This window comes from Pygocentrus nattereri, chromosome 14, assembly GCF_015220715.1.
Source record: "Pygocentrus nattereri isolate fPygNat1 chromosome 14, fPygNat1.pri, whole genome shotgun sequence".
NCBI lineage: Eukaryota > Metazoa > Chordata > Actinopteri > Characiformes > Serrasalmidae > Pygocentrus > Pygocentrus nattereri.
The window spans coordinates 10603090-10612241 of NC_051224.1; positions in this window are offsets into that span (position 1 = coordinate 10603090).

A 9152-nucleotide genomic window follows, 5' to 3' on the forward strand; every position below is an offset into this window, starting at 1 on the left:
TGACCAGAAGGTTGCCGGTTCGATCCCCAGTGCTGACAGTACAGGACAGTCCATGACATGAGGTGTCCTTGAGCAAGACAGCTAACTCCCAATTGCTCCCTTGGTGCCGTGTGTATTCACTAGTGTATATGTGGTGTTTCACTTCACGGATGGGTTAAATGCGGAGGTGGAATTTCCCCGGTTATGGGATTAAAAAACTAATGCTTAACATAATTACCCTTTAATTGGTATAAGCCCTATGTCATGGTGTTTCTTTGAACTTTAAAAAGTTCTTCTCACTCACAAATCTCATTTACAATAGCTTTGAGCCTTTTTCCCCTTTTTCCCCAATAATGGACAATAAAAGGATAAAATGACAGTATGGATATGGACCAATTATATCACAATCATTAAACTGGCTCTTCAGGAAATCAATAATGGTTCATGTATGCTACTGCTCAAAAATGGAGTATGTGAAGAAAATATCTAACCTATATCTATTTTTTAACTATTCTTCTCATTCACTTAAAGTGAACAGCTGAGAGCTCATGGCAGGCAGGTGCTGATATGTCTAAATGAAGCTGATGATTTACGGCACATCAGGAAACAGAGCCATAAACACAACTTTCCTCTTTTTATACAGCCCAACAGTGCAAGAAGTTACCACACCACTGGAGGACTCTTCTGTGATCATAGCAGAAGAAGAGCAGAGATGGACAATAAAAGCTTCCCTCAAGTGAAGAGTGCTTTATTAAACCTGGCCTCTAACACACACATACAAAATGTCCAATTTACTGGTGCCTCGGTTCCTGTTCTGCAGATGTGCGTCAACTATGTGGTGTGTGTGTGTATGTGTGTGTTTGTGTGTGTGTGTGTGTGTTTGTGTGTATGTGTGTGTGTGTGTGTGTGTGTGTTTGTGCAATGTATGATTATTAGTCTTGAGTGTGTTGTTGGCCCCCCGTCTCCCACCCGCTAACAGCCACTCAGCGCTCTCAGCAAACATGTGGCTTCTGACAAGACTTCAAACGATGGCCTTCCGTTCATAAAAGCAGGGAGCTTTAACACAAGGCACCTTCTGGGTCAGGAGCTTTGTGAAGATGGCTACAGTGTACTCATTAGTTCCCTCTTATGAAGGGTGATGAAAAAACAGCCGTCATAAAGCCGTCATAACTCACTGAAATACTCAGGTGTTGTTTAATGGAAGCATAAAAGGAAACGAACAAAAAAAAAAAAAAAAAAAAAAAAACAAAATAAACCACAATAAAGGGTTAAATAGATCAATGCATAAATAAGTAATACAACAGAACATATGATAAAAAATGACAGAAAAAATGTTTTTAAATGTATTTAATTTTCAAAATGAAAATGTGTAAAATATTAAACATATTTTTACAAGTATTTTAATAAATGTTTGAAATATAAAAATTGAATTGATTAAAAATCAGTTTGTGTTTTTTTCTAAAAGTGTTTTGTAGATAGCAGAATTTTTATTGTGGTCACTATGGTTTGGCAATATATTGAAAAATTTATCCGTTTTGGTTTTTTATTTTGTTTCAAATAAAAATAAAATGCTTTTTGTAGAATGTGTGTCCTATTTGTATCTATTCTACTGCAGCTTGACCAGAGGAGATCCCTTAATGAATTATAATAAAATATGTTTACATGCCATATAAACATAATTAAAGCCATAAAACTCTTTTCAGGCTGACCAAACCATTTCGTCCTAGTCTGCCTGTAATCTGTTCTTTTAGGTTATTGGACAACTCACATCCAAACCTACAGATTTACAGCTGCTATTTAACCACATTAGAAGCCTATCTGTTTTTAAAGTTAATCCTGATCCTCCCTCACAGACTTCCACTCTTCATTCCAAGCTTCAACTGCTGCTGCCTGCAATCTCAATCAGCTATTGTTTTTCATGACATAGTAGAGAAAGTGAGTGAGAGAGAGAGAGAAAGAGAGAGAAGGAAAGCGAAGAAGAGAAAAAGAGAAGAAGAGGCTTCCTCTTGGTGGAGTAGAGCTAAAGCTTGTCTCCAGTCAACCTCCAGGCTGCTGCGCAGTCCAGCAGCACTCCACCCATAATCACCAGTCTGGACCCTGTGAGACGCTGACCACAGAACTATAGATTACAAAGACCAAGGTCAGATGAGGAGGTTCTTTAAAATGGCAGTTTCTATTTCCATGTGAAGCCGTTCTACTACAGTTCTGCTCCTACACACTGCCTGCTCTATAAGGTCATAAGGAATGGCTGAGGTGAGAGGACTATGTGTGTTAGGACTAGAAGGTGTAAGTGTCCTTAAGTTTTGTTTACATTTTAGCACCAGACTGCCTTAAAGAAATATCTTATTATATAATCTACCATTTATTACAGAGCCCACTCAATATGTTGTTCAGCTGACAAAATCAGCCTATATTAAGATTCTTAAATTGCAAAAGTTTTAAATTGCAATGATCCGATACCTATTGTGTGAGGGAATTCATTTCTAATGAGGGAACTCATTTCTAATATGTACAGTACTGTACAAAAGTCAGAGACCATCTTTCATTTATTGAAAGTTAACAATTTTAATTAGATATTTATTTTGGATAAAAGTTTGGATAAAAGATAGTCTAGTTGCATAAAGGACTGAGAAAGTCCAAAGAAAACAAATGAAAAAAACAACAGGAGTTTCTAAGTCTGGAGTTCAAAAAAGGATTAAAAGATATTGAGAAAATGGTCCTCCAAACCACCGTGAAAGACCTGGTAGACCACCTTAACTGTCACCACCAGTATTGAAAGCTTTCATCTTTGAGGAGAACATCAAGCTCTACTTTTGCATCAGCTCTTTAATAAGTGTTTATGTTCATCCTTCAACTGTGAGAAGATAACACCATGGGTCTGAAAGGATGTGTAGCTGTCAAGAAGCTGTTACTGAGAAAATGAAATAGCCAAAAGAATAACACCCACAAGGTAAACAAGATGAACAAAGATGGACTGGTTACCCCAGAGCTCAGACCTCAACATCACTGAATGTTTTTGGGATTATTTGGATTGTTAGAAGGCGGCACGGTGGTGTGGTGGGTAGTGCTGTTGCCTCACAGTAAGGAGGGCCTGGGTTTGATTCCCCGGCCGGGTGACCAGGGTCCTCTCTGTGTGGAGTTTGCATGTTCTCCCCGTGTCTGCGTGGGTTTCCTCCGGGTTCTCCAGTTTCCTCCCACAGTCCAAAGACATGCAGTCAGGCCAATTGGACATGCTAAATTGCCCCTAGGTGTGAGTGACTGTCTGTGTCTGTGTCTGTCTGTCTGCCCTGCGATGGACTGGCGACCTGTCCAGGGTGTATCCTGCCTTTCGCCCGAAGACTGCTGGGATAGGCTCCAGCACCCCCCGTGACCCTGACGGAGAAGTGGCTTAGAAAATGGATGGATGGATTGTTAGAAACACAAAACACAACTTCTAAGACTGAACTTTGGAGATGTGAAAAAACATTTATTTGGTCAGGTGTAGTGGGCAGCGCTGTTGCCTCACAGCAAGAAGGGCCTGGGTTTGATTCCAGGGCTGGGCAAGCAGGGTGCTTTCTGTGTGGAGTTTGCATGTTCTCCTCATGTCTATGTTGGTTTCTTCCTACAGTGCAGAGGCATGAAGTCAGTCAATTGTATGTGCTATATTGCCCCTAAAAGTGAATGTATAGGACTGTCTGCCTGCCCTGTGATGGACTGGTGACCTGTCTAGGGTGTTTCCTGCCTTCTGCCCAATGACCACTGGGATAGGCTCCAGCACCCCCTGTGACAGTGTGTGTGTCATGTTTATATGAAAAAAAGAATATTTGGAACAATTTGACTGGAAAAAGATAAATGAAAAGAAAATGAAAATAATGAAAATGAAATAAAATGATATCAGTCAGTTTTGTTGGTTATCATAGATTTTAGCTCCTTAAAATCAGTGTCAGTGACCGAATTTATTGCACATAAGGATATGTCAATGCATTGCTAAGCATTTGAATGCCCGTATGAACCAAATGCACTTTCCAGTGATAACTCTCTAGGTACACAAATAGTGCTGTAAACAAATGGCAAAAATGCACCAGAAAAGAGATTGAATAAAGCAGGATCAAAGTGAAATTCTTCTCCTGGTTTCATTCTTCAGATTCCCCAGCTGTATTTCCATTCCAGGACAGTTAGCATTTGAGCTGCTGGCAGACCTGAGCTCTGGAGTGGAGCATTTTTCCATGCTGTCTGAACTGAGCCAACATTTAAATCTGCCCTGCAGTAAATCCAGCTGTCACAGACTACTCTACCTCTGAGGCCTCAAGAGACAAAGTGACCATCTCTCTGCTTAATATTTGTCTAATGTGTAACTAAGCTATGAATAAATATCACTCATGACGTCACGTATTTATCAGCAGTATGAGACTTTGTAGTGATGGTGGTTCTTGTGGCAAATAACACTAGAACCACAGATATCAATACTAACATTTCAAAGCAGGGTTGCATAACTAAGCCATATAAGACATGACAGGAGATTAATTTTTTTTTTCTTTTTTGCGGAACTGACATACAACCTTAATAAATGTAATTATATCAAATCCTCAGTTAATTTTGTGAGGTAAGATGTAATCTCGTAACATGAACACATATCTGTGGACAATTTGTTAAACTTTTAGTGGTGGATTGCGGTGAAATCCTCTACAAACTAGAGTATGCGCCCTCTAAAACCCACCCCCAAACTCTTCTGTGCTCTTTTATCATCCAGCGTACAATCAATAAGCATGCAAAACAATTATTTCACACTTAGTTTGTTCCCATTGTAATAAATCAATATTCCCAACATCCCCTCAGCCCAAATTTCTCATAGTTGTCCCCTGACGTTCTCATTATGAGATCATGTCACGTCTTGTGAGACTACCCTCAGTAAGCGTGAAAGTCTAGTATAGTGGAGTGGCTAATATTGCTGCCCTCAACATACAGTGGCAAACTGGATTCAGTTCCCTACCCAGACATGCACACAACACTATACCACAAAGAGTACTTGGGTACGACTCCTAACACTACATTCATCTACATTTATAACATAATTAAATTTTAAGTTACTCTTGATCTGAGCATAAATATGTTTTAAATTTAGCTTCTTTTGTATGTACAATCACACACAGATGCGCGCACACACACCCACACACACACACACACACACACACACACACACACACACACACACACACACACACACACACACACACACACACTTTCTAAGCCACTTATCCTTCTGGGTCATGGGCTGGAGCTGAAGCCTATTCAAGAAAGGCAGGAAACACCCTGAACAGGTCGCCAGTCCATTGCAGGGCAGACACACAGACACATACACACACACCTTGGGGCAATTTTGTGTGTACAGTCATTTTCACTATGTGAAAGACTAATTCTGGATAAGATCTGTTTATCAGATCACATGCATATGACCTCATGCATGATTAAGCACACAAATTAAACTGGCATGTTTCAAAAGTGACTTTAAATCGTCATGATGTCACTCGACTGTAGGTTTCTTCAGTTAAAAGCTGTTAATCTGACTGGGTGGGACAAAAAGTTATTTTGCAGCAATTCAAATGAAGGGGTGTCTATACTGCTGCCCTGCCAAACAGGGAGGCATTATGAATGTTTTGGATTGTTTTGCTTCATATATTTTCAGCATCTTAAATTAACAAAACAGATTATAATTCTTTGCTATCTATAGTCGGGTTTACATGCCAGCACAAGGTTAACGATGCATGACCGTGTTTGATTTCCTCCTCAATATAGTAATTGCTTCATGTACCTCGCCAAACATAAACATTCACATATGCCAGAAAACTTAGTGCAATGAAAGTACCGTTGTTAAAATCATCCAAACGCTCTTCTCGACATGTAACACTGTTGTTCTCATGACTGCCAAACAACATGCTATTTTGGAGGCTAGTTCTTCGTCCTTTAATTGAGTTTTTTGAGTTTTGACCAAAACATTCCCCACTGTGGGTTTTTGTACTTAGTTCCAAGTTCAGGAGTTGAATTTGAATCTGATGAAAACATTTAAGTGAACCAAAGAGTAAAGTACACTCTTCAAGTTATGGATCTCCACTATCCTAGTTTAACTTATAATCAACCCGTAATCCAGTCAGAGGGTCTATTAACTATCAATACCTGCCACATAACTCTCAGATTTCCAGGTTTCCAAAGACCCTTCATCATATTCCAATCTTTTTCTGAAGCAGGACTGTAAACCACCAAGACAGTGACCACTTTTCCAAAGAGCAACAGCTGCAGAAGTTGCTGAATGGTGTGAAGCTGGTATTTTTGTCATGCTGGCCTTCTGGGTCTTGAAAGTGTGGGGAGGGTAAGAACACCTGTTTGGCCAAAACAGACACCTGCTCATCAAACTCCAGAAGCTCCAACTGTGCGAGACTGATCTTGTTAATGACATGATGGTTGGAGAGCACATTTTATGGTACGCTAGCATACCCATCTGACTTAAAGAGACAATCTAGCACTGCACTGTTTGTGAATGGTCATTCTTGAAATACTAGACATTATAAAGCAGGAAACATTCAAGAGTTCAAATATTCAGCAAACACTGTGTGCAGACTCCTCTGACCAACATGTTAACACTGTTTGTTGATGAAGTACGTCCTTCAGCATGAGGGGGGAAAATAACACAAAACATACAGAAAACACATTCTGTGTTTAGTTTTTTATTGCTTTGCCTTCATCACAAATTCCACTGCTTTTTTTTTTTTAAGAAATCTGCATGATATTTTTCCATACACCCAAAGTTTGATGGTAATTTGGTTGGTTACAAAGAGATTAAACTAGTAGATATTACACAAAAAACCTCAGTTAAAAGCTGTGAATCTATATGAGTGAAATGGTTTATGTTGTTTTGCAGCAATTTAAATTATGGGACAATTTCACAGAAACATCAACAACTAAATACAGATTCAATGATATTAACATCTGGACATTGGGGTTACCAGTTCATTGTTCTGAGAACATCAGTAGTTTCATTTGATTTGCATATTTTCTTCTTTTCCTCAGTAACATCTACTTGACAGCTACACATCCTTTCAGATTCAACGTGTTGAGCTGTCTTCTCACAGCGGAGGGTTGGACAGAAACCCTGGAGGATTTTTCAGATATGAAGCAAGATCTCTCAAAGATTGCCTCTTTACATACTTTTTATCTGATGGTGACAGTTTTAGCTTTTTTTCTAAAGCTCATGCATGTTAAGAGATACATTTTTCTCTGTATCTTTTGGTTATTTTTGGACTCTAGTTTGGAAACTCTTGCTTTTTTCACTTATTTTTCTTTGACTTCGTCCTTCCTTATGCAAGTGAATAATCTTATAAGTAATCTCGATTAAAATATCTCCTGAAAAACTAACAACATCTGCTTAAATAATACTATATTATTAATCAATGTGTTTTAATGTATTTACTGCCTCATACTGTCTCTGTAATAAACCCACCATGGTGAAATAAGGCTTTATGAGCACAATCTTTTCAGTCCTCTCAAGGGTTCTATCTCTCTATCTCCCGGTATCTTTTCCAGGATGAAGCCTTCCAAGCTCTCTGGGATGTGTTTTGCTTGGCCCACCCTCCTGCAGCCCATGCTGGCTTTGGTCAAAGTGAGAGCTCCCTGAAGGCTTTGCTCTTCTTGCCTAAACACTAACACTTGGCTTTGCTCACTTCCATTTTCATTCATTTGCAAGTTCCTACTGTCACCTTGAAATTCTCAGTTCCTTTAGTTACAGCGAAAATGTATGGCATTCATTAACACCAAAGAAGAGAATGACAGCCTCACAACCATGAGTAGCATCCATCAGTTGACCTCATAAACCAGTTGTTTATCAATGAGTAAGTTCAAATTAAGTCTCCTCAAGAATATTTACAAGACACCATTTTAGAAATGGTGATACTGCATGCTTAAATAATCCAGGCATGAGCTTTAACAAGTCCAACCCAACATGCCACCCAAAAGAAAAAAAAAAAAGAAGAATTTTTAGGTTTTCAAATGTTGAGTTTGGGCCTCACAAACCCATTAACACTTGGACTTTGAAGCTATTTTCATTCTTTTCATTTTAGTCTTTAGCTTCTAGGAAATCTACTATAAAAAGAAATTTTAATCTAGAACTCAATGTACAGACCCAACACTACACAACCACAAATTACATGTTGACTTTTACTTAAATGTGACCACATACATATGTACTTGTGTATGCTGAATATTTCTGAATATGGCTTCTGGCGTTACAATACAAATGTGGTGGCAAAGAAGGAATTAGTCTTCTGTGCCACTTATATAAGGCATATTTTAATGTATTATATGAGGCAATTATATAGTGCATACTTTTCATTCCATTTGGCAATTTCAATTTTGTTCGCTTGGTTCATTTTAAATGAACGGCATTTTGAAGAATCCAACAAAAACAATTTTACCCTGGACATCTTTGCTTATTTAGTTTTGCACAGACTAGCTTAAAAGAAATGGAAGTACACATTATCCAAAATCTTTCTCGTATTAGCTTTGCAAAGAAACAAACTTCAGCCATCAAACATGGACGACTGACTACATTCGGTATAAGAAAGAAATGGTGTGAATTACATTTTTCAGTGAATCATTCTTTTGAAATAACTCCAATGGGAAACAGTACCATAAGTAAGTGAGCACTTTTCATAGCCTACTATAGTAATAAACTTAATCTTAATCTTAAAAGGAACCTATTTATTTATTTATTATAAAAAGCATGACAAATACACAAAATCCCTCTATTAGTAGACCATCATCGTCAAATTGAGATGATGTCATATGGTTGCACTGGACTCCTAGGTTTACTGTTTGTGTAGTTTCACTCTCTACTTAAAGCTGGAAAGGCTGAGTGATATATTTGAGTTAGGTTAGATATTCAACCTTGCTGTTCCTCGCTCAGCGGACAACAGAGAGGGCAACCCCTTGATGCCACAACAAAGATGGCTTCTACTAGTAGAAGGATTCTGTCTATCTTTTAATAATAAATAAAGTATTTTGCTTGGTTCACACAACAGATATTAATAGTACTTGACATGTAGGCCATATTTAGGGTTACATGTCTTCACAATAAGGGTTCCCTTATCGCACACCTTTAATACACTGCAAAAAAACAATATCTTGGCAAGTTAAAACATCTTAAA